Source organism: Bufo gargarizans, chromosome 1 (genome assembly GCF_014858855.1).
Source record: "Bufo gargarizans isolate SCDJY-AF-19 chromosome 1, ASM1485885v1, whole genome shotgun sequence".
Classification (NCBI taxonomy): Eukaryota; Metazoa; Chordata; class Amphibia; order Anura; family Bufonidae; genus Bufo; species Bufo gargarizans.
The window spans coordinates 52,098,146-52,125,586 of NC_058080.1; the positions used below are offsets into that span (position 1 = coordinate 52,098,146).

Consider the following 27,441-nt stretch of genomic DNA (forward strand, 5'->3'; position numbering starts at 1 on the left):
CTGTTCGCTGACAGCTAGCAAACGTATTCCTTTATTTGGCTCCCACAGGGTTGCTTAGACTGTAAACAGTTGTAGCAAACCCTCAGCTGTGAGAAGTTTTAGGCCTGTACGGTATTTCAGACTCAATCATGGCGGCTTTTCTCCAGATTGCCCCTTGACAACCTATTTTAATGTGTTGTGGTTGCCGGTTGCCATGGAAACGCTGTGACTCACGCGTTGGGCCTCGAATCGAATAGTGAAGCAGCCTCACTGAAAAATGTCCTTGTTGCCCATAGCAACCAAATAGAGCGCACGTTTCAGTGAAATTGAAACTGAACTCTGGTTGCCGTGGGCAACAAGGACTTTTTGTTTTGATGCGTGAAACTTTATTTGTGTCTATGCTGACGTGGTGTCCGTGTGATTGGGGGATGTTGGTGGCATCTTCATTCAGGCTGATAGGCCCTGCGGCATCCATGAATCATCTCCCGGTGGACACTGACAGGGATTGCTCCTCTGTCCAGTCATTGTAGGATGTTATTCACTTCCCCCTCCTCGGGATGACGGGGCCGGAGCTGAGGAAAGCCCTGGTAGATGAGGCAGCCTGATTCACAGCGTGGGGCTGTAGGTGTCCATTATCGCATGGAGATGGCTCCTGTCATTACTGCAGGAAGTAAGTGCCCCCTCCGGTCACTGGAGGTCAGTGGCCTTGATTGAGGTCCCCGCTGACCACCTGGAAATATTCCTGGGGAAAGAATGCGTATGAATGGCGGAGGTGCGGTGGAACAGAAGAGGGATTGAGGCCGCGGCATCTAAAAATATTTACAGGTCCGGAAACGACATGTAGACCGGGGAAGTGGAAAGTAAGATGTGTAAGGTAAAAAAAATATCATTTCTGCATGGATGTTGTGGATTGAAAAAATGTATAGTAATATCTAAAAATATCGAATAATTATATAGTAAGGCCTCTTTCACACGGGCGAGATTTCCGCGCAGGTGTAGTGCGTGAGGTGAACGCATTGCACCCGCACTGAATCCGGACCCAATCATTTCTATAGGGCTGTGCACATGAGCGGTGATTTTCACGCATCACTTGTGCGTTGTGTGAAAATCGCAGCAAGCTCTATTTTGTGCGTTTTTCACGCAACACAGGCCCCATAGAAGTGAATGGGGCTATGTGAAAATGGCAAGCAAGTGCGATTTTTCTCGCATGGTTGCTAGGAGATGATCGGGATGGGGACCCGATCATTATTATTTTCCCTTAGAACATTGTTATAAGGGAAAAAAAATAGCATTCTGAATACTTAGTAAAATAGCGCTGCAGGGGTTAAATTTTTTTAATCTTTTTTTTAACTCCCCTTAAAGGGAGTCTGTCAGCAGATTTACCCCTTTTTAACAGTTGCCATTATGCTGTAGCCGCAAAACAGACGATTAACACAGTACCTTGATACGCTTTGGTGGACTTTTAAATCTGCCAAAAACGAACTTTGATGAGGGCTCGCAAGTGCCCAGGGCGGAGTCCACCGTGTTGGAGCCCAGGCAGCTCTGCCTCTTCGGCTCTTATCCCCGCCCAGCCTCCTCCTCTGCTCGCCTATCTGTTGTCTCTCCCCCTCAGCGAGATCCCGCGCCGATGCGATAACTTCCTTGGCCGGGGCATGCGCACTGCAATGCCCATTGCTGACACGGCATCGCAGTAGCTTATGCGCATGCCCCGACCAAGGAAGTCATCGCGTCGGCGCGGGATCTCGCTGAGGGGGAGAGACAACAGATAGGCGAGCAGAGGAGGAGGCTGGGCGGGGATAAGAGCCGAAGAGGCAGAGCTGCCTGGGCTCCAACACGGTGGACTCCGCCCTGGGCACTTGCGAGCCCTCATCAAAGTTCGTTTTTGGCAGATTTAAAAGTCCACCAAAGCGTATCAAGGTACTGTGTTAATCGTCTGTTTTGCGGCTACAGCATAATGGCAACTGTTAAAAAGGGGTAAATCTGCTGACAGACTCCCTTTAATCCACTTGCCCGGCTTCTCTTCTTTCTTCTTTGCTGTGCAGGAGGAAAAGGACCTGTGGTAACATCACTGCGCTCATCACATGGTCCGTCACATGATCCATCACCACAGGTCCTTTTCCTCCTGCACAGCAAAGAAGAAGAAAGAAGAGAAGCCGGGCTGCGCGAACAAGTGCATTAAGGTGAGTAAAATTAATTTTTTTAAACCCCTTCAGCCCTATTTTACTAAGCATTCTGTATTATTTTCCCTTTATAACCATGTTATAAGGGAAAATAATACAATCTACACAACACCGAACCCAAACCCGAACTTCTGTGAAGAACACCAAACATGCAGATTTTTCTCATGCACGTGCAAAGCGCATTAAAATGTTTTGCACTCGTGCGTAAAAATCTTGCATTTTCCCGCAACGCACCCCCATCTTTTCCAGCCCAAATCCATGACGCCCTTGTGAAAGAGGCCTAATTCATATAATTTTTTTGCTGCATTCGTCTTTGCTCGCCCCTTTTCCCTTTCCCCACTGACTGTCCAGGATTTCGATACTGATGGCTTATCCTTGAGTAGACCATTGATATACGTTGTGTAGTGGACAGAGCCGGTGACTGTAGCAGTGCTGCTCCTATTAAAGTGAATATGAGCGGTGCTGCAGTTACCAGCTCCGTCCACTACACAAAGTGTGGCGCTGTGTAGTTACAGCACCAGATCTACTTATCAGCAGGAGTGCGAGATTTTAGACCCCTGTCCATCTGATATTTCGATGGCCTATCCTTAGGATAAACCAACAGTGCCAAAATCCCGGACAACCCCTTAAACGGGTACTTTCAGAAAAGTTGGCAAAACTCCACCACAGACTTTGCAGCAAACCTGTGGCAACAACACAACCGTGAGATTGCTGCAGATTTCACACAAATCCAAATTGCCTTACGGCTCCTCTGGGGCGGTCACCCAGCTCTCCTGGTATCCTGATGGGGCTCTCTGCACCAGTCTCTCAGGAGTCGTTACTTTACGGAATTGCTTTTCGAGCAGTTTCCTGTTCTTCTCCTTCGTGGCCCATCACAAGCACCGTAGTTTAGATAGCTGTGCAGTTACTCATCATGTAATGGACCTGCCTTCTCCTCTTCCCACCGTGCTCAGCTGGCGTTGTGCCCACGTAGGAGTAGTCTCTGGCGGTGTGCTCACAGAGATACGCGGGCTGCGCTGCTCCGTCCCTGACCCTGCCTATACACATGTGCAGGAGCGGCCATATTCTGGAGGAGGTTGCAGCATATTCCAGGTATTAAAGGGGACAGGTCACCGCAGCCAAAAAATGCTAAGATTTAATTTTCTATTGGTAGAAGGTCTGGACTGCAGGCGGCCATTTCAGCCCTCTGACTATTCTTCAGTGCCGCCATCCTGTTGTGATGTTTACAGTATGCGGTTTAGCTTGGTCTTGCTAACATATGCAAGGCCTCTGCTGAACGAGACGGTTATATACTGTTTAGCGTTAATTGTGCCTTTCCAGATGTGTACACTGCCCACACCATAGGCAGTAATGCAGCCCATACCATCAGGCTTCTATACTGTGCGCTGATAACAAGCTGGATGGTCCCTCTCCTCTCGAGTCCGCAGTACACGGCAACCATGGTTTTTTAAAAATAATTTCAAATTTTGATGCATTTGACCACAGATCATTTCTCATTTTGCCTCAGTCCATTTTTAGTGATCTTTGGCCCAGAGAAGGCGGCACCGTTTCTGGCTTGTGCTCACACATGGCTGCCGCTTTACATCATACAGCTTTAAAGGGGCTCTCTAACTTTGGCATATAGCATTTATTATTACCAGGCAATTACTAATGTATTGTAATTCTCTATATTGCCTCCTTTGCTGGCTGGATTCATTTTTCCATCACATTATACACTCCTCGTTTCTATGGTTACGTCCACCCTGCAATCCATCAGCGGTGGCCGTGCCTACACACTATAGGAAAAAGCACTCCCACTGTCCCGGCCGCCAGAGAGGCCACCACTTTTTCCTACAGTGTGCAAGAATGACCACCGCTGATGGATTGCAGGGTGGTCGTAAACCATGGAAACGAGTAGCATATAATGTGATGGAAAAATGAATCCAGCCAGCAAAAGAAGCAATATGGACAATCACAATACATTAGTAAGTGCATTGTATTAACTTTTTGTACATAATAAATGCCATTTACTGAAGTGAGAGGACCCCTTTAACTTGCTTTTATGTGTTGCACGGTGTTCACAGACAACAGTTTCTGGAAGTGTTCCTGAGCCCCTGCAGTGATTTCCAGCCTGTTTAAAGGGGTTGTCTCATCATGGACAATCGCTAGTATATGCCCCCATTGTCTTATAGTTGCGGGTCCGCACCTATATCGAGAACGGAGCCTCGCAAGGTAGTGGCTGGAGGACTCCGGTCCGGCCACCACCAAGCCTGCTCCCCATAGAAGTGAAAAGGAGCGTACCGCGCATGCGCGGCCCCCGCTCCTATTCATTTCTATGAGGCCGGCGGAAGTAGCCTGGACAACACTCTGCTATTTTCACCGGCCCCATAGAAAATGAATGGAGGGCTTCTGCGCATGTACCTTTTACACAGCGTCCCTCTCAACTTGTACTGGATTTGGGGTTGTATATACCATGTACATCAGTGGCACACTGTGCTGATAGTTTGCTACAATGTATCAGTGCAGGTAGAATGTGTCTCTGGAGTCCGCGCTGTTTAGCTGAGGAGGCATGGCCCTGACTGGATGCAGAGGCTTGAGGTTGTCAGACAGAATGGGGGTCATTTGTTATGGCCGTCTGGCGTGAAATGAGTCCAAAGAGCGACTATTTTAACGCCCCTGCGACAGTACATTTTTACACCATGCTGGGGCCGGCCCGGACTACTTTACTACTTCAGGTGAAAGGGTAGACGAAACACTAGGCCAGCATGGGGCATAGACGGCTATGTATGCATATATAGGGCCTGGTTTATGACAAGGCGTATATTATATGCAATATAATATAGATATATGGCAGTGCAGGGGGCACAAAAATAGCCGCTCTATTCACAGACAGAAAGCAGAGATCTGCACCGCATTAACCCTCAAAATATATTAGTGTGCGAAACGATTAATTGTGTAATGATTCAGCTTTACAACCTCAGCTCTGCTACATATATTACAACTTTGAGGCCTGCATATAACAGCACCCCGCAGCATAGTGCTGCCCCCCCCCCCCCCCCCCCCGATATTTTCTCACCCTTGGTTGCCCCTGGATCCCGCACTGGTGGTCCCATCACGTACAGGTGGTCTGTAGGAGTACGGCAGCTGGGAGATATGACGCTTTCGCTGCAGCGACTGCCAATATTCCTGGAACACGGGCCCTTGTCTGTTCCCCGCCGCGCTCGGCGTCTTCCTGTTAACGCTTCAGTAGTGGGGGGATCGGGGGTGATATCATGTATCGTGTGAGATCCGCTGCATGTTATGTTGCTGTTGAATTTGGGAAATATTACCGCCACACAGTGCACAGCCTAGTCGTGTCTACTAGTTAACCCTATACTGTATCTTTCTGAATATAAGACGCCCCACAGGAAAACCGAAAGGGGTGAAAGGTGAGCCGGAGGGGTGAAAGGTCACCGACAACCGGGTTTGTTAATCTTAGAGCAGGAATCGGCAACCTTCTGCACTCCAGCTGCTGTGAAACTACAACTCCCAGCATGCAAACATGCTCTGCTGCTCTTCTAACCCCCACAGAAGTGAATGAAGCATTCTGGGAGTTGTAGTTTCTGAACAGCTGGAGAGCCGGAGGTTGCTGATCCCTACCTTAGTGTCACGAGACGGATAGCAGTGGAGCATGTCCTCATTACACGCACAGCTCTGCGGCGCCCACGTTGTACGCGCTCACAGCTCTGCGGCGCACACGTTGTACACGCGCACAGCTCACAGTCCCGTCCATGTTCTGAAGGTTCAGCCTCCATCCTGCTGGCAGTGGTCACATAGACCGGGGTCAGGCAGGGTGCAGATGTATGGGTGCTCTGCAGGACCATGACTGAAGCAGTCGGGGAGGTCTGGCACTGTCTTATAGTCCAAAAAATACGGTAATATTAGTTTTTTTTAATCCAGGGGCTGCTCTGTAGTACTAAGGAGGTAGATTGCTGCGGCAGAAACCTTCACATCTGTCAGCAATACAGACCATAGCTCCGCCCCTTGACCAAAACCCCGCCCCATCCATAAACGTGATCTACTAGTGGGGAGAACAGTAAACAATTGTGATGTGGCCTTTTTGAGTCTTTTGTGAGTTTTGGTGATTCATGTCTCTTTAGATAAATAAGATTTATTTATTTTCTTATTGATAGTATCCCTTTAAATGTCTCAACGTTACCTGTCATTTTTCTGAATCTCAGGACGGTGAGTGTTTTTGTATGGACTCCTTCAAAAATTGTATTCCTCGCCATTGCTGGCCCGTCGCCTTCAGAGCCTTTGTTTAGTCTGTGTGCAAATCCCAGAAAAGGAAAGGAAGCTTCAAAGAATCAGATGTATCTCCAGATGGATCAGGAGGTGGTCACACTGGTAATGGGGCGAGCGCTCAGCCCTCCTCGTTTCCTGCTGGTTTAGGCAAGACAAAATCTCATTCTCAGGCCCATATGATAGACATTTGAAGATTTGTAGGGGTATTTGGAGTTTCCCTTGGCAGCCGTACCCGCCCCCCACCCGACCGATCACTTCTCCAAGTCACGGAAAGATGTAAACAGGATCCCAGTTATCGCCATCCCCTGATGTATCCCATTCATTTCTACTGTATACTGCAATCCTCTGTAGTTCAGGACTGTATCACCTGAACTACTATAATACTGCTCCTATGTACAAGAATATAACTGCTATAATACTGCTCCTATATACAAGAATATAACTACTATAATACTACCTGCTATGTACAAGAATATAACTACTATAATACTGCTCCTATGTACAAGAATATAACTACTATAATACTGCTCCTATGTACAAGAATATAACTGCTATAATACTGCTCCTATATACAAGAATATAACTACTATAATACTGCTCCTATGTACAAGAATATAACTACTATAATACTGCCTCCTATGTACAAGAATATAACTACTATAATACTGCTCCTATGTACAAGAATATAACTACTATAATACTGCCTCCTATGTACAAGAATATAACTACTATAATACTGCCTCCTATGTACAAGAATATATCTACTATAATACTGCTCCTATGTACAAGAATATAACTACTATAATACTGCTCCTCTGTACAAGAATATAACTACTATAATACTGCTCCTATGTACAAGAATATAACTACTATAATACTGCTCCTATGTACAAGAATATAACTACTATAATACTGCTCCTATGTACAAGAATATAACTACTATAGTACTGCTCCTATGTACAAGAATATAGCTAGTATAATACTGCCTCCTATGTACAAGGATATAACTACTATAATACTGCTCCTGTGTACAAGAATATAACTACTATAGTACTGCCCCTATGTACAAGAATATAGCTAGTATAGTGCTCTTTCTAACCCATCTTCTACTAGTCACAGATTGAAGGATCTGATTGGCGGCGGTTCGTTACCTTTTATGATACCGTCTTTTGGTGCTGCGTGGTTAACCCCGCGCTCGTCCTTGTTTTTCTCGTCTATTGACACTGTTATGGTTTCCACACCCACGCTCCTCTCCTTCCTCTCTAGAAGTCCTTGGCTCTGTGTGCAGACAATAAGCAGATTGTTAGCCCGGACTGGCGTGATCGCTGTCAATGATGGGAAAGTGCACGGCTACTCTGTGTAATACGGTTCACTCTCTGTCATCCGCTCCCTTTCCTTCACAATTTCATCACTGACTCTTCAAAAAGAAAAAAAAAAATTCCTTTTGGTGCTGACGCCCAACCGCATCTTCCCCTATGTAATGTCTGTGTGATTGAGCAGTGCCCAAAGACCTGGGATCTAGGAGGGCTCCCTGGACGCCCATGCTGCAGGGATGAACTAGCAGCATCTGGTTCCTCTGCTTCTTAGCTGTGGAGCGTCTCCATGGTAACAGACTACAAACAAACTCTGTGCAGTCAGATCCTACACTTCATCTGTCTTCTACTTCTTGGAAACGTACATTTGGTAGATTAGCTAGAAGTAGGGTGCAGATACTGTGTCAGGGGATATCGCGACGGGATCAGACTACACAGGTTTGTTTGTAGTCTGTTACCATGGAGACGCATACGCCTGCCTAGTTTACTGGTACATGTAGATTGTGAATTGGGTGCAGAAACCGCACTGGAAATCTGCAGCACATCCATGAAGGTTGAATTCGTCCTGAAAGGTGTTGGCCAGGATTAGAGAAAAGACTCTGCTTTCTTCTCCCCCGAGAAGTAGCGCCACACTTTGTCCATTGGCTGTATCTGGTACTGCAGCGTATTTTCGTTCTATTAAATGGAGATGGACTGCAATACCGGACACAGAACATGGATAAGTCTAGCGCTATTTCTGGGGAAAAAAAATTAAAAATCCTGGTACACGCCTTTAAAATGGGTTCCAACCTTTATAATAAAAACTGTAAAAAAAAAAATTCAATTTTTACGCCCAGAAATTTATATTTTGGAATTCTATTTTAGGCGAGGAATGTCATGTAGGGGACCTTGGATATGCTACTCTCTTGTCCCCACCCTTCATTTGTGCCAGCATAGAACAAGATCTGTGTCTGACAGACTGGTTGCTAGAGACACCATGCTTAACAACCACAGTAATGTCAGTAGTCGTTAGGCAGCAGATCACTAGTAACTAGCGTCTTCATCTCTAAAAGAGGTTTTCTGGTAAAAAAAAAAACAGCAGCATGGCCTCTGTTTCATACTTAACTGCTCCAAGCCGCTCCAGTCCTCCATGCTGCCTCCGCTCTCCCCATCTACCAGTCCTCCATGCTGCCTCCGCTCTCCCCATCTTCCAGTCCTCCATGCTGCCTCCGCTCTCCCCATCTTCCAGTCCTCCATGCTGCCTCCGCTCTCCCCATCTACCAGTCCTCCATGCTGCCTCCGCTCTCCCCATCTACCAGTCCTCCATGCTGCCTCCGCTCTCCCCATCTACCAGTCCTCCATGCTGCCTCCGCTCTCCCCATCTACCAGTCCTCCATGCTGCCTCCGCTCTCCCCATCTACCAGTCCTCCATGCTGCCTCCGCTCTCCCCATCTACCAGTCCTCCATGCTGCCTCCGCTCTCCCCATCTACCAGTCCTCCATGCTGCCTCCGCTCTCCCCATCTACCAGTCCTCCATGCTGCCTCCGCTCTCCCCATCTACCAGTCCTCCATGCTGCCTCCGCTCTCCCCATCTACCAGTCCTCCATGCTGCCTCCGCTCTCCCCATCTACCAGTCCTCCATGCTGCCTCCGCTCTCCCCATCTACCAGTCCTCCATGCTGCCTCCGCTCTCCCCATCTACCAGTCCTCCATGCTGCCTCCGCTCTCCCCATCTACCAGTCCTCCATGCTGCCTCCGCTCTCCCCATCTACCAGTCCTCCATGCTGCCTCCGCTCTCCCCATCTACCAGTCCTCCATGCTGCCTCCGCTCTCCCCATCTACCAGTCCTCCATACATCTAGCTGGCTATGGACATGGTCGCATGGACCGTTCCAACCGATGACTGGCTTTGGCGGTGATGTGGCCACAAGCAGCATGTCACCGCTGTAGCCAATCATTGGCTGGAACAATGCATGTGACCATATCCATAGACAGCCGGATGTAAACCGTGCAGGGACCAGAAGACGGGGAGAGCAGAGGCAGCATGGAGGACTGGAGCGGTATGGAGCAGGTAAGCATTAATCTTCTGTTTTAGGGGCTGTGCTGCAGGATCTTGTTAAAATAATAATTTTTACCGCAAAACCCAATTAAAGGGTAGGAAAACCTTCAGGGTACTCTTTTTTTGGTATGATTGCATTTTACTCATTTTGGGCTCAAGTCATTTTTTCAATTGGTGTTTCTTAAAAAAAAAAAATCAGCAGTTTTTGCGATACATTCATTTAAAAATCTGTCTATTTGCAGACTGTCCCTCCTGAGTTCTTTCACCTGACTGCTCATGTGATGCCTCATTAACACTCGCTTAAGCCATCTTCTTATCAGTTTGATAAGTGTTTAGCTATAACATGAGGTCAGGAGATCAGAGGTAAGGGCTACACATGAGACGTCAGCTGACGGAACTCAGGAGGGACAGTCTACAAGTAGACTGATTTTTAACTGCATGTATCACAAAAACTGCGAAAAATGTTCATTAGAGCCCAATTAAACATTTTCAATAATTGCAATAGTAAAAAGATACTGCCCCAAAGGTGCCTTTTCAAGGCTTCCTCTCACTTCAGTAAGTGGCATTTATCATGTAGAGAACGTTAATACAAGGCACTTACTAATGTATTATTATCCATATTGCTTCCTTTGCTGGCTAGATAAATTTTTCCATCTTATTATACACTGTTCGTTTCCATGGTTACAGACCACCTTGCAATCCATCAGTGGTGGTCGTGCTTGCACACTATAGGAAAAAGCACCAGCCTATGTGTACTCCCACGGTCCCGGCCACCAGAGAGGCTGACGCTTTTTCCTAGTGTGCAAGCACGACCACCACTGATGGAATGCAGGGAGGTCTGTAACCATGGAAACGAGCAGTGTATAATGTGATGGAAAAATGAATCCAGCCAGCAAAGGAAGCAATATGGACAATCACAATACATTAGTAAGTGTCTTGTATTAACTTCCTCTACATGATAAATGCCACTTACTGAAGTGAGAGGACCCCTTTAAGCTGACCGTACACATTAGATTAATGTCGGCCGAACCCATTGACTGACCCACCGTGTAATATTTCTGTGGGCCTCCCGAATCGCCACCAGTCGCACGTGTCAAGCCAGAGAATGATCAGGCCTGGCGGCGGCATTCTTCTCATTCAGGACATGTGCCTGATTGGCCGAGCATGCATGTGTCATGAGAGATGGCCTTGGCCATCTGAAGTGTAGCCCCTCCTCAGTCATACTTGGTACTGCTGTGACGGTGGGTATAATTGGCCCTCTCGTGTCATCGCCCCAGATCCCTGGAGCTCCTCAAAAGGAAAATTTGATGAATTTGCGTACGAGGTGCAGTATGGATCCCATAGTGTTGTTTCATTGCTGCTGTAGACGAGCAGTCATCATTTCTGCCATCTGTCCCCTACTTCTTCTTAGCCTGTCTGAGTGCGTGGAAGGTCAGGGGTTAACTATCTTTTTCGGTTTTTGTTTTCAGTTAAATAGACAGAGTAACGGAGCTTCCGGCTTGTTAACCGCCGGCCGCACATTTCCTGGCAGTTAACGCACATGGCACTGCCACTTGGGATGTACTCTTCATTGCTCCTTGGTTTATCCTCTGTGACTAGAGGTCTCTTCTGTGGTCACAGCACGAAGACAAGTCCGTAACAAGGAGAGAACCGGACGTGACTTGCATCCCCCATGTAATAATAAGTCTGGAGCATCGATTCTTATGACTCCATGTTGTCATTCCTCTATTATTCCTTCTTGAAGTTACTAATGAATTGCCAGCAGTCTATAGAGGTCCAGGTGGGTGCTAGCGGCTGGGTGAGCGTCCCTGCACAGTCTGACCCTATCCTATCAGTGCTGCCAATGCTAGACTGTGCAGGGACACACATCCAGTTGGTAACGGCCAGATGAACCTTTATTGCAAACTGCTGAAAATCAGTTTGTGAACTTCTAGCAGGAATAATAGAGGAATGGCACATCGTTGTTATATGGAAACATTCTCCTGAATTTGTGTTACATGAGGTTACTCAGACAGACATGTCAGGGGAGGTGACAGATTAACTTTACTGTACTTACAGAAGCTTTTCACCCATATACTGATCCTTGGAGGAGCGCGTTGTGGGGCTTATTTTCAGTCCTTGCCGAGTAATGCAGCAAACTGCCGAAAGGAATATGGAAGAGGAAGTCCTTTCTGGTGAATATTATGGGGTCATTTAAGTCTACTTTCACACTGGCGTTTTGGCTTTCCGTTTGTGAGATCTGTTCTAATGCATTCTGAATGGAAAAGGATCCGCTCAGAATGCGTCCGTTCAGTCTCCATTCTGCTTTAGAGACGGACACCAAAACACTGCTTGGTGTCCGTCTGATGAAACTGAGCCAAAGGGATCCGTCCTGGCACACAATGTAAGTCAATGGGGACGGATCCGTTTTCACTGACACAATATGGCACAATAAAAAACGGATCCGTCCTCCATTGACTTTCCATGGTGTTCAAAACGTCTTGGCAATGTTAAAGATAATACAAACGGATCCGTTCTGAAGGGATGTAGACGGCTGTATTATCTGAACGGATCCGTCCATGATGGATGCGCACAAAACGCAAGTGTGAAAGTAGCCTAAAATCTATTTTTAGTATTTAACCCCTATGTACAGGTATAAAACTACTATAATACTGCTCCTATATATAAGAATATAACTACTATAATACTGCTCCTATATATAAGAATATAACTACTATAATACTGCTCCTATGTAGAAGAATATAACTACTATAATACTGCTCCTATGTACAACAGTATAACTGCTATAATACTGCCTCCTATGTACAAGAATATAACTGCTATAATACTGCCTCCTATGAACAAGAATATAACTACTATAATACTGCCTCCTATGTACAAGAATATAACTACTATAATACTGCCTCCTATGTACAACAATATAACTACTATAATACTGCCCCCCTATGTACAAGAATATAACTACTATAATACTGCCCCCCTATGTACAAGAATATAACTACTATAATACTGCCTCCTATGTACAAGAATATAACTACTATAATACTGCCTCCTATGTACAACAATATAACTACTATAATACTGCTCCTATGTACAAGAATATAACTACTATAATACTGCTCCTATGTACAAGAATATAACTACTATAATACTGCTCCTATGTACAAGAATATAACTACTATAATACTGCCTCCTATGAACAAGAATATAACTACTATAATACTGCCTCCTATGTACAAGTATATAACTACTATAATACTGCTGCTATGTACAGGAATATAACTACTATAATACTGCCTCCTATGTACAAGAATATAAATACTATAATACTGCCTCCTATGTACAAGAATATAAATACTATAATACTGCCTCCTATGTACAACAATATAACTACTATAATACTGCCCCCCTATGTACAAGAATATAACTACTATAATACTGCCTCCTATGTACAACAATATAACTACTATAATACTGCCCCCCTATGTACAAGAATATAACTACTATAATACCGTTCCTATGTACAAGAATATAACTACTATAATACTGCTCTTATGTACAAGAATATAACTACTATAATACTGCCTCCTATGTACAGGAATATAACTACTATAATACTGCTCCTATGTACAAGAATATAACTACTATAATACTGCCTCCTATGTACAAGAATATAACTACTATAATACTGCTCCTATGTACAAGAATATAACTACTATAATACTGCTCCTATGTACAAGAATATAACTACTATAATGCTGCCTCCTATGTATATGGGATAATAATTAAACATGTTTTTCTAGTTGTCACTGTAGCAGGTATGATAGTTTTAGGTTGGGCAGTGTATATTTTCCATCGTGTATAATGCCGCCACCTCCTGATGTTGCTTTGAACCTCCTGTCTACCTCATTTCCCAGAGGTGCCATCTTTGATGAAAGCTAAATCTGTAACGGTGCAGTAGCCGTGGGCTCAGGGGTCCGGCGCTTGTCACCATCCGGCTCTGTGACCTCGTTCCATGAATTAGTGACACCGCTCCAGTATGACTAATTGATTGCTTTATCTACCCCACCGCTCCGATCCCTCAGCCCCGATCTCTGGCTCTGTCACCAAATTCTGTATAAAAGGCATTGAAGAAAAAAATGAATGAAATTGATGGGATGTTAGAGGAAATTTAGTTGCTCTAGATCTAGACCCTATTCCAGGAGCCCCTGAATGATGCCCGTTGCCATATCTCCTGAATTGTGGCGGTATAATGTCCTGGTCCTAGCCTCGTACCGCCTGTACCTACGGTATATACGCTGTATAGGTATCTGTTTGAAGTGATTTCCTTTCATATATCTTGCTCCCAGAATAGCTGCAGGCGGATGTGGCCCCCGTCCAGCTGCGGCCAGAGCTGCATTGGGTTTTGAATAGCGACATTATTACATTATGAATCGCTGTTTCCTGCAGAGGATCTCATTGTGTTTGATGCTGTCCAGTTCATGCCTCTCCCTCCGAGAAGCCGCAGCCCGCCCATCCATCCTCTCTAGTCTTTGTGGGCCTATATGGATCCTCGGACACATCGCCATCTGGCAGATTACGGCGTGTAGTTAGTATGGGGAGTATCGGAATAGAGGGCGGGAGGGGGAAGATGGCTCAGCCTGCTAACAAGGGGACAGTGACATCACTAAGCGTGGAGCCAGTGGACAAGGGGGCAGTGACATCACTAAGCATGGAGCCAGTGGACAAGGGGGCAGTGACATCACTAAGCGTGGAGCCAGTGGACAGGGGGGCAGTGACATCACTAAGCGTGGAGCCAGTGGACAGGGGGGCAGTGACATCACTAAGCGTGGAGCCAGTGGACAGGGGGGCAGTGACATCACTAAGCGTGGAGCCAGTGGACAAGGGGCAGTGACATCACTAAGCATGGAGCCAGTGGACAAGGGGGCAGTGACATCACTAAGCGTGGAGCCAGTGGACAGGGGGGCAGTGACCTCACTAAGCGTGGAGCCAGTGGACAGGGGGGCAGTGACCTCACTAAGCGTGGAGCCAGTGGACAAGGGGGCAGTGACATCACTAAGCGTGGAGCCAGTGGACAGGGGGACAGTGACATCACTAAGCGTGGAGCCAGTGGACAGGGGGACAGTGACATAATTGCCAATATAGCCTATGAATTAAGAAGAGGCTGATGGTCTCACTGTGCAGACTTTGATATAAGGAGGCCGATGACATCACCGATTATGCAAGTAGATAACAATAGAACAATGACATCACTGATTATGCAACGTAGTAAATAACAGAGGACAGCGAATGACCTCACTGATTGTTCTCGTGTTATTTACTACTTTGCAGACTGACATCACTAATTGTGCAGTCTATGAAATAATGAAAGGACATTGACATCACTGATTTTGCAGGGGCTGATGACATCACTGACAGTGCAACCTCTGAATTAAGAAAGACTATGACATCACTGTTTGTCCAACCTGTATTTTAGCTATATGTTAGCCGGAGGTTGATGACATAAATGACTGCCGAAGCCGTGACCTCACTAGGTACACAGCCTATTAAATACCCAGGGTGAAATGACATCACTAACCATGCAGCCTGTTACATAGCAAAGGGGCAATGACCTCACTAACTGTGCAGCCAATTAAATACCTGGGGCAGTAACATTACTACTTGTGCAGTTCATAAAATGACAAGGAGAACGGTGATCTGGTTTAACCATGCAGCCTATTCAGTATCGAGGGACTGATGACATCACTGTGTGCAGTTTATGCATTACCAAGGGCAGAGTGACCTCATTAACCAGTCAGCCAGTTAACAGGTAGATATAATTGGCACTGCTGCTGCCTATGAATTTTAACAAGGGAACAATGACATCACGAACCATGCAACCTATTAAAAAGGGGATAATGACATCACTTGCTAACAAATAACAGGCTAATGAGGTAACAGTCTATCAATCAACAAGGGGAAGATGACATCACTGACAGTGCACTCCGTGACATAACTAACTGTGCAGCCAATCAATTGACAAGGGGAGGATGACATCACTTACAGCTCAGCCTATGAGTTAACAAGGAGCTGATGACATCACTGCTGCTCTTCCTAGGACAGTCTGGATGCTGTTGCTGTGCTGTGTCCCCTGCCTATAGGAACTGGAACCCAGCTTTCCCAGGCACGGATACACTTTAGAGGACACACTGCAGCCATTGGCCCATCTCGCCTTTGGCACGCGCTCCCTCTGCTAGCGTCAGTGAATTGATCTTTTTGGATCCTGAATGAGAAGCGTTTTTCAGCCTTTGTCTTAGATTGAATTCTAGGACTGAGATGACTAATTACCAGGAGGTAAAATCTATACCTCCCCTTGTCTCGCCACGTGGCCCCGTTCCAGCACTGGCATCCCTGCCAGGGATCTGCACCCGCTCTCTACAAAAGGTGCTTTATTGGGAAATTAAGCAATAATGTGGACGCTAAACTAATCTCCGCATTAACCCCGTCATCACCAAGGGTGGCAGCCAACATTCTGGCGTTGTTATGGGGGTAGGTGCCCTGACTGGCACTGTTGAGGTAATGAGGCATGGGCAGAGGCAGTGAGGTTTTGCTACTTCCTCTAATTTACTTTGTGTTCCGATTTTAATATCTCTGCTTGCTGTCTATGAATGAATCCAGAGGCCTGAAATCTGTACATATCTAATGAGCCTCACAGCTGAGGGTTTGTTACAGTGGAATCAAATCTAAACAAAGCAGGATTAATGCATTTTATCTGAACTGATACATTGTAACGGACTACCAGCCCCTGGAGCGAGAACTGACTTGATGGTGTATTTGTTACAGAACTGCAGCAGTGTGAGCAAGGCTAGGCAAAAGGATGCCCTTTCGGCGATGCTTCCGTGCACTGAAAGCAAGCAGAGATTTTGAAAAGGACCAGGGCTTATCATGGCAAATAAATTACACGTTTGCAGAATTTTACTTTTTATATAGATTTTTACTTTTTATATAGATTTGAAAAACATGGCTGCTTTCTTTAAAAAAAACAGCGCCACCCCTGTCCATGGGTCGTATCTGGTATTGCCGTTCGATGCCATTAGAGTCAATAGGGCAGAGCTGCAATACCACACACAGCCTGTGGACGGGGTTGGTGCTGTTTTTGGAAGAAGGCAGCCATGTTGTTCTAATCCTGGACAACCCCTTTAAGGAAGTGACGAGTTCCACTATTATTGCTGTATCCCGGTGAATTCCGCGTTGCTCTCTGTTATCAGCCATTTCGGTTTGGGTCGGGGTTTACGGTCGTGTTCTTCAGGGGGATGAGTTAGAGGAAGTCCAGGTCCTCTCCAGGGACGTGTGTGACTAATCCCACCTCGGCTGCACTGTTATGAGGTGCCAGCTCTTTAAGCATTTCCCGTGTCCTGGCAGAGAAGGGCATGTCAGCAGGCATGTGGATAGAAAGTGGCACAGCGGGGTAGGGCGTGACCTGCAGGGTGCGCGGGGCGGCCAGGATGTGAGAGCTGGTTATAAATAGAGCGCTGCGGAATTCCTGCTCGGAAATCCAGGCTCTACCTCTGACACGACGCAGACCCCCGGCTCTGTCGGGCTATGAAGCACAGTTGCAGAAAATGACGTCTGTACACACCGTGGAATCTGTACCGCTCTCTGATGATGTCATCGGCTTATAATAGTGCGGCAGTGATGGAAGAGGAGCGGCTGAGGTGTGGGGCAGAGTTTATGGCTTTCCTGTCAGTCATCCCATTGATGTATGGTATAGTTAACCGCTCCCCGTTCTAAAGTGGCTGATAACGAAGAGTCGTACATGAGTTATGATGGAGGTGAAGGTTACTGTCCCTTTAAATTGACTGTGTTAACAAGGGGGTAGTGACATCACTCACTGTGCAGCCTATTAAATAACAAGGGGGCAGTGACATCACTCACTGTGCAGCCTATTAAATAACAAGGGGGCAGTGACATCACTCACTGTGCAGCCTATTAAATAACAAGGGGGCAGTGACATCACTCACTGTGCAGCCTATTAAATAACAAGGGGGCAGTGACATCACTCACTGTGCAGCCTATTAAATAACAAGGGGGCAGTGACATCACTCACTGTGCAGCCTGGTAAATAACAGGGGGGAAGTGACATCACTCACTGTGCAGCCTATTAAATAACAAGGGGGCAGTGACATCACTCACTGTGCAGCCTATTAAATAACAAGGGGGCAGTGACATCACTCACTGTGCAGCCTGTTAAATAACAAGGGGGCAGTGACATCACTCACTGTGCAGCCCATTTGAGAACAATATCACTGAACATGCAATGTATTAAATCAAAGGGGAAGCAATGAAGTCCCTAACTGTGCAGCCTATTACATAACACGGGAGCAATGACATCACTGATTGCATCCTAATAAATGACCAGGTGGACACTGACATTGTTGCCTGTGAATTAGTAAGCGGCTGATGACATCACTGACGGTGCAGTCTGTGATATAACCAGCGGTCGATAGTATAAGTAACTGGGCAGCCTATCAATTAACAGGGGAGATGGCATCACTTACTACACAGCCAGTTAGTTGACAAGTAGCTTATGATATCACTAGAAGGAATTAGTGACATCATCAGAGAGCAGTACAGAGCGTGCCAGTGCAGTACTTCATTTCACCTGTGGTGGCGCTCAACAGTAATTAAACCCAGATTCACCTGCAGATCACCACTGACCAGTGATGGTTCCAACGATGGGGGAATCCTTTTGCTCACTTTATCATTTGGGATGGCGGGGGGGGGGGGGGTTTCCAGAGCATACAACCCCCTGTAATGTTGCACCCTATAATGCTCATGTTCACCCTTTCTATAGTTTACACCGTAAGATGGTTTTTAGTGCTGTATAGAAAATGTCAGGCGTTCGTGGAGTATGGGGGAATAGGTTTATTCTTCCTAAAGAAGTACTGCATTTTACCACTAGATTTCTTTCTTCTTCATTGGTGCGCCCTCTTGGCCTGATTAGATTGAACCGTACTGCAACTTTAGCTGTAATTTTGGCACCAGTTCCTTTTTGTAGGGTGACATAAAAAGCCCTTGCTGGGTGCGCTCCTCTCCTGAAGAAGGAACCCCTGGGATGACTCTGAAGCAGGACTGGCCGACCTGCGGCTCTCCAGCTGTATTCCCACTATGCCCTGCTGTAGGCTGATAGCTGAAGGCTGTCTGAGCATGCTGGGAGTTGTAGTTTTGCAACAGCTGGGGAGCCGCAGGTTGGCCATCCCTGCTCTGAAGGGTCGTCACGTGACTGAAGCGGTGCGAGCCCCTTCCTACCGTTTCCCGATACTGGCTGGAGGTTTTCCTGAAAGCCAGGAATGAGTCATGTGACCTTTTTGTTTTCTCTTTGAATCGGAGACAAAAAGTGAGCTGTTGGCTTCCTCTTTAAAGAAAGTGGACGTGGGCCCGTTCCAAAATCCCACCCGTCATCCCACGTATGGCAGAGCTTGTGTTTGATGGTTAACCCTTGACTTCTTGGGCAGGTAAAGATGGACTAGGGGGTCAGAGTGAATGCCAAAAATGTGTGACCCATTTCAGAACCTGATACTTGTATCAGAAAGTGTGAATGAGGAGCCCCACCTTATGTTACTATCCTAACCCTATGCAAAGGGCAGTATGGACCTACACAGTACGCCTACGCCCCTTCATATCCAAAAACGAGGGGGAAGGGGGGACAGCAGGGGCTTAAAGGACTTGTCCCCTCTGCAAGGAAAGAGGGTATGGCCGACCATAATGTTTGGCCAACAGCTCTCTCCCCCAATCCCTCCATACACATGCATGATCTGCCGGGCTGAGCATGCCTGTATCCTGATGGGGGAGGGGAGATAATCTGGCTGCGGCCTATGTCCCTGAGGGTAAAGGATTGGGCATATTGTAATCCAACTGCTCCATCCTTATCTAATCCACATCTGTTGTGGGAGGAAGTCGGAAGGCTGGTCCCACCTGAATCGGTGGGTTTGGCGGCCATTTTATGGTGGGGTCCTTAGATTATTATTTATTTTTTTTCCCTTTTAAGGACCTCCTAAATTTGAGGACCTGTTAAGTGTGTATTTTAGCAAATCTTTGTGTTCTTTATGAAATCACTTACCTCATTTTTCCTTAGCATTCAATGTTGTGATGTCCCTCTGTTATTCCTCCTAGAAATCGGTCAATTATTTGACAGCTGGGCGTTACTAGATGGGTTGTGTCATTGTCCAGTCAGCACTGAAACACCCCATGGTAATAATGAAATAGGAGGAATAACAGAGGAGCAGCACATTGAAGACTTAGTAGAAAAGATGCTCCTGAATTATTTTATGGGTAACAGAAGTATTTTCGAAGAAGGACATTAGGAGGCGCAGGACTCATGCTCTTCTTTCTTGCAGGTGAGAACAGCACGGGGTTCCTACAGATGATTCTTTATGGAATACAGCTTGTGAGGACTGACGGCTGACCGGACTCTTCTCATACGGTAAGGCCACGGTTACGTGGAACCTCCAGTATCTTTGATTGGAATGCAAGAACTTTGAGCAGTTGAGTTTGGGACTAATTTTGAAAGTTTTTGCCCCCTCAGTAGTCTACTGATGTGATTCTCCTAGATGTTAGGTTTCTGGCCGGTCTGATATATTCAGGGTCCGTGAATAACTGCCAGGGGTGACAAGGATGTGACCAGGTGGATTATTTTTGCCCAGATGTCTGTGGTCACTCCTTCAAGACGAAGATCACAATACCTACCTTATTTAGTGGCCAGGGTGGCCGGAGTGATGAGGTGGCTGGCTATTTGTCGTTACTGGGGAAAGCGGTGCAATCAAAGCTTTTGTGACACTTTTATCTGGAGCAGTGAGAATATGAAGCTGTATTCTGCTAGTTTCTGCTCCAGGAGGAGCTTCACTGTGAAGTGCTCCCTGCTCTGAGTGACAGCTGCAGTGGTCTCCTGGTTGGATGCTACAGCTGTCACACAGAGGGGAGGGGCTGTGAAGCAGCTCAATGCCGGGAGCACTTCACAGTAAAGCTCCGCCTCCTGGGCACTTGCAGGAGCAGAATCTGGCAGAACAAAGCGTCATATTCTCACTACTCCTGGGTAAGAAAAGCTCCACAAAAGGTGAGTTTGTCCAGCTCTCCCTGCCTAGTGCCTGTCAGCGATTTTAACATGGTCAAACTGCTGGCAGGTTCCTTTTCCTATCTACTGAATAGAGGACAGGTATCCAATCAATGAGACCTGCACCGATCACTAAAATGGGACTCCTGTGTCGCTCTCGTATGAATGCAGTTGTGCGCGAGCATGCACTCTGTCCCATGCATGAGACTGCCACAGAGAAGCAGAGTACAGCTATCTCTGGAAGACCCATGGGGGTGAATCAAGGGGCAGCGTGTGTGCTCAACCGCCCCTCCCTTCTTAGAACAACCTCTTTAAGGGATTGTACAGGATTAGAAAATCATGGCTGCTTTCTTAAAAAAAAAAAAAATTAAAAAAAATGGTCCAGGTGTTGGTATGCTAGCTCATCTGTATTGAAGTCAATGGGACAAGCTGCAGTACTGCACACAACCTATAGAGAGGTGTGGCGCTATTATTTGAGGAAAGCAGACGTTTTTTTTATCTAATCTTGCACAACCACTGTTAAATCAATTCACTTTAAACTCCTTTTCATATACACTATTCTGGATTAGTAGAGGGGGTCATCTCTTCTGGATACTCATCTCATGGCCACGTAGAAGAGTTGTTACAAAGAGTGTCTCTTGTACTGGAGGACCGGTCCTGTCCTGCATTACACACACAACCCATTTATATGAATGGACATGATGTAATGCTTCATTTCCCCTGTGGTGGCGCTGCAGGAGAATTGAACACTTACTGCCAGGTTTCCTCACAGATTACAGGTGATTGCTGGGAGGGCGTTTTGTGATCTTCTTATCAAGAGATTCTTCTAGCAGCTAGATTGTCCAAAGCGCAGAAGCCTTTTAAGGAGGTTCCTTGATATTGGGCATTGAGTTGGCTCTCTACGAAATCCCTTTAACAGGTGCTGGGACTTACTGAGAAGGTTACCGAATGACGTTACTGGTGGTGGTGGTGGGGGGGGGGATGTAATTTTGGGGAGATATCTACTGGGAAACGTAATGGTTGATGTCCCGAAGAAAAGAATGGTGATGTTTTTGGATGTTGGGTCTACTGGGAAGAATCATGGCCTTTCATTGCTCTTCTGTGATGGTTCGGTCAATGAGTTATGAGATCATGACTTAAGACTGCCATGACTTTTTTCTGGTGTGTGGTGACCGGCTATGCACCAAATAATATTGGACTCATTTACATTCAGTTTACATCAATGTATGAGTGTGGATATGACGTGTTATCCTGGTGATGTTTGTTACACCCATGTTCTGTCAAACTAACACTGCCCCTTTAAGGATGTCTACTAGACATCCAGTGCATGTAGCCTAACCCACTGTGGACCAGTTTGCTACATTGACACATAAGAGCCAGTGTAGGTGACTAGTAATGTGTATTCCACATCACTTGACTGGAATGTGTGTTCTTGGGTGTATGTTGACCCCATGGCGGTTCCCTCAGAGGCTGCATGTAAATCATAAAACGTATTGACATTCCTGAAAGATGCTGTATATGTATGCATGCTTTTTTTTATTTTTTAAAGGCATTTTACAGGACTAGAAAAACACCACTCCTTTCTTACAAAAACAATGCCACGCCTGTCCATGGGTGTATCTAGTAATGCAGCTCGGCTCCAGTGTAAATGGAGCTGAACTGCAAAGCCCCATATAACCTGGACAGGTGTGGAGCTGTTTTTGGAAGAAAGCAGACATGTTTTTCTTAGAGCTCATGCACACGAACGTGTGCCAGCCATGCCTGTGTTTCGGCCAGCAAACAGCGGGTTCGCAATGTACGGGCACTGGCCATGTGCGCATAGTAGCACGGATGCAGACCCATTCACTTGAATGGGTCCACAATCGGGAAGGTGCGGTGGGGAGCCGAGGCACGATTCGGAAGCCTACAGGAAGCACTATGGAGTGTTTTTGCATTTCAAGTGAATGGGTCAGCATCCACAAGCGGCGGGCACACAGCCGGTGCCCGTGCTTTGCGGACCGCACTTTGCAGTCCACAGCACGGCCGGCAACGTGTGCATGAGCCCTAATGCTGTATAACCCCTTTATAGCCTAACTTTGTCTTTTGCAATTGAACAATGACCGACCGACCACATGAGGTTAACCACTGAAGGTGGCAGACGTGTCTGGTTGCCCACACCATAAAAATAAAAAAACACTTGCGGTATGGGAATAAAATTGCAAGCTGGTTCTATGGGGTTGTTTTAGTAGTGGAAAAACGCCAGACCGAAATCATGCGAGTAGGGGACCTTACACTTTGTATCTTAAAGGGCTTTTAGGGCTGGAGAGGTTTCATCAGATCACAGTATGCCCTATTTATTATTGTTAGTTTTTTTTGGTATTTGTCGCCTCCTCCCCCTCCCCCAATGACAACGTGTGTGCGCTCGTGTTTTTTCCCTTGTGGTGCTGTGATGTGGTTTCCGAGAGAAATTCCTTAGAACTGCCTTTTCATACCAAAAAAGCAGTAAGAGCTAATAAAATCTATTCTAAGGTCACTAAGCCTCCGCCGTTCCCAATATATCTTCACTTTTGCACCCTTGGGATTGTCGTATTATGTCAGTCGATTTATGCAACTCTCTTCCGTCATGCATCTTGGTTGGGTAACTACCAAAAATGGCTTTCTCAATGCTCACATTTCCAAGTCGTGCTCCCCATACTACAGTGTGTCAGTTTTCACTGCGTTCTGGCATTCTATTCATGAACCAGGAAGCTGAGGCTGAACAGAACTGTAGGCGTATTGCAGGTTTCATGGGTTGGAGAATCCCCTTCAGATGTTTGTTCCTTTGTTCGGCTCCCTTCATTTATATTCCTCTCACCTCGTCATTTGGTGTGCTCTCTGGAGTGTGCCGCAGCCCTATTACCGCTCCTCATCTCGTCGGCCGAGAGCTGCTCGTCACGGAAGGCATTCTTGGACGCGCCTGAGCTCATTCTGATGACATTTCCAGCATTTTTTTTCCCTCTCTGTGTTTGGATCTTTATTTGGAAATTTTTGCATGAAAAGGAATTTCAAGGCGGATTTTTAGAAGGATTTTATGTGTTTTATTACTACGATTATTATTATTAAGAATAATAATAATAATTATTATTATTTATTCATTTTTAATCTATTTTTTCATCTATGAATTTTTCATGGTGGTCCAAAAAGTTAATTTGTGTCCATGTTATGGACTTCTCCTGTGCCACCAAATGGTGCCTATGTAAGGTCCACCTCCTAAGAGCAGGGCTTCTATGGGAGATTGTCTCCAGAATATGGTTTGTGATGTTTTTAGGCAATTTTTTGTCATGATATAGAATTGTGTGGATGTTGTGTTACAGTGTATTAAAGATGGATTCTGGTTAAAATAAGGTATCTGCTGAATTTGGGGGGGGGGGGGGGGGGTCTGACTGATGGGTAACCCGCTAATCAGGAAAACAGGGGTCTCATGTCTCCTTTAGAAAAGAGCTCTTGGTAGAACATGTCCACTGCCACTTGGTTCCATAGGAAACTATAGGAATAGGGGTGGGGGGCTTCAGTGGTGGAGACATTTCCATAGGTTCTTCCAGAGTAGTAGGCTGAGAATACCACTTTTAGAAGACCTAGTAGACTCTTCCCGGCAGGGCCTTTGCTTGCATCTTATGAAGTAGACATCGTCGTGTTGCCTGCATTTCATAAACATGCCACAACTTGAGCCGTATAGCTTTCTGTATGTGTATCTTGTGCATAACGAAACCACAAGACTGGCGGCTACCTGGGAGGCACACCACAGGAGTATCGAAAGGCAGAACATCAACTACAACCTTTCAAGAAGCTTACTCAGTCTATAATGCCGCTGGGAGTTTCTGGATACAACTAGGAGGTGAAGACCTCTAGGTGATGGAAGTTCCCTGGGTGGTGGAGACTTCCTATAATCCCACCCAGGGTATACCCTCTACTCATGGTCTCCTCTGTCAATTGGAGATGGGCAGGCTGGTAAGGAGGGCAGAAACCCTGAAGGGTAGGGACAAACTGATTACCAACTTAGTGCTCGGTGGCCATGGAGGTAGGGTTGCTCTTTGGCAGGCCAGAACCTATGTTTAGTTGCTGTCTCTGGACCTCCTGATAAACTTTCTCTTCATTTGAGATGAAGAATATGTTCCAGCAGAGACCATGGAGTGTTAGACTGAGAGATTACCATCTTGGTGCTTGGCAGTCATGGTGGTAGAGTTGATCTTTGGCACGCCAGGACTTATATGGAGTTTGTTTCTGGACCTCCTAATAAACTTTTTCTCTTCATCGGAGATGAAAAAGTTGAGGCTTTAGAAAATATCTGCCGTGGATCAGGCCATTATCTACTAAGAGTAGGGTATAGGTCAGGCATGCTCAACCTGCGACCCTCCAGCTGTTGTAAAACTACAACTCCCACAATGCCCAGCTGTAGGCTCTTCGGGCATGCTGGTAGTTGTAGTTTTGCAACAGCTGGAGGACTGCAGGTTGAGCATGCCTGGTTTAGGTCATCTGTGGTTCTGGGTCTGATTGCTCTGCCTCTGTTTTCGGGGTCTGCTCATGGGTGAGGGCTAACAAGTCCTGAAAAATCTGTAGTTGAAGAATCCATGTTCCTCTTGGCAGTACATCAGGCCACGCCACCAAATGATAGGTGTTTTTTGTTTTTTTTTTTAGTTTTTTTTTTTTCTCCACATGACTGGTTGTGATGTGTTTTCTCTGATACCTCTCGTGGTTTGGACGCTGACGGGGGTATACATAATTTAAGGGCGCGTGGTCTAAATTTAGGATCCTTTTAGCATCTCGGTCACCATGTGCTCCTCTCAGCCTCTGATTTGTAGTAATGACCCAATTTTTTTAAATTAGTTTTTTCTTTTGGTGGGGGATCCAGAAAGGAAGACATGGTGTTTGCCTCTCTTGGTTTCTTCAGGGAGGATTGATGTTATTTTCTTCTCGGCTCAGTGGGTAAGTGACACCAAAATAATCCTGCGGTTTGCTTTTAGCTTTGTTTAAATACATTTTTATTATACTTTTTCTTTTAGTAAAATTTCTCTGAGTTTTTTCTACACTTATCTTCTATCCAAAGGACTGAGGATGTGCCTGACTGGTGGAGGTCCAAACGTTGGGACTCACGCCAATCACGAGACGGAGTGTCTCCCAGAGCAGAGTATATCAGCAGTGGACTTTTAAAACCACAACTCCATTCCGATCGGCGACCTCAGGAGGCTTTCTGTTGGCGCATGGCCAAGGGTTGGATTTTCCATTTCAAATTTTGCCACAGTTCTGCGTTAGTCCCTCGTTTGGCACCTCCATTAATTTACCAGAGCAGGAATCGGCCACATGTAGTGTCTCTTGCTCTGGAGGACCCGCCATTTCCTTCCATTAACATCAACAGCCCATTGATTTGAGTGGGAATGTGCGCAATGCTTCATTTCTCCTGTGGTGGCGCTGCAGGGGAATTGTACACTTGCAACATAGAACAATAGCATGCCTATTTTACTGTTACCGACCCTTTAAGGGATGAAATTACGCAATTTTTGAAAAATCTAGATTTCTTATGGTTCTGATTTAAGTACATTTGACGTGTTGAAGTGTGCAAGACCTGATAGGAGAGGTCGGTAAATCGGAGCTTTCACGCCATTTATCCGATTTTGCCGGCCTCCGGAGCTTTCTCCATTGTGACGTGTCCTCGGTTGCTCTCCGCCTAATATTATCCCCTTAGATGATGGGATTTCAGCGTTTGATCTGTCTGACCTCCAGCCGCCGCTTCTTATTTTCTGCTTATCCTTTCACTGTCTCGCACTCGGAAGATTATGTTTGTGCTGCTGGGGAATTTCGTGTAAAGCCGTGTTCTCGGTGACATCCGGAGGAACAACAGCGTCCGCGCGTATAGCAGCCATATGGAGGGGGGGGGGGGGGTGCCGCAGCACCTCGTCCCCGTAGGGTTTCTAGACTTTTGTGGCAGATTTAATCCATGATTGCTCTACTTTTCTTTACACGCATGCAAAGAAAACTCAACTCCAATCACATCCAAAGTTAAATTCGGCTGTCACCATGAGAGCAGCGCACAGTGGGATCTGAAATGGGTAACAATTAGGTCACAAGTCCGTAAAATCTCCAGATTGACATTTCATGTAGAATCTTCGCTTTTGCTTTGGATGTGATTAGAGGATAGGACAGGACACAACTGTAACGTTGTTTAGAATAAGGGCTCATTCACATGAACATACTTTTTTTGTTAGTGTCTGTTATAGGGCTGAAACGATTACTCAAATTAATCTATTAACTCGACACAAAAAAAATCCTCGAATCGATGATTCGTTTGTGTCATGTGACCACAGAGTGAGAGTGAAGAGCTTGCTATTACTCACGCTCCGTGGTCACCCGCCTGCTCGCACAATGCTGCTCTGGGTCTTGACGTACACACATTTTAGTTCACTGGCACTGCGGCGAGGAGGGGCAGTGGGGGGAGCTGGTGGCACTGGGAGGGGGAGCAACTGATGACATGGGGGAGCTGATGGCACTGGGGTGGGGGGAGAGCTGGTGGCTCTGGGGTGGGGGGAGAGCTGGTGGCTCTGGGGTGGGGGGAGAGCTGGTGGCTCTGG

At 46.3% G+C, this 27,441-nt stretch overlaps 1 protein-coding gene across 2 annotated transcripts in view; it reads left to right on the top strand.

Annotated features, from left to right (window-relative positions):
* The window catches only part of PTPRA (protein tyrosine phosphatase receptor type A), a 107,351-nt gene that overhangs the window by 19,544 nt on the left and 60,366 nt on the right, over positions 1-27,441 (top strand). For both annotated transcript variants that reach the window (XM_044295421.1, XM_044295415.1), the window contains exon 2: positions 20,148-20,233. The gene's annotated coding sequence lies outside the window, so the exon portion shown is untranslated. The remainder of the gene's footprint in view (positions 1-20,147; positions 20,234-27,441) is intronic.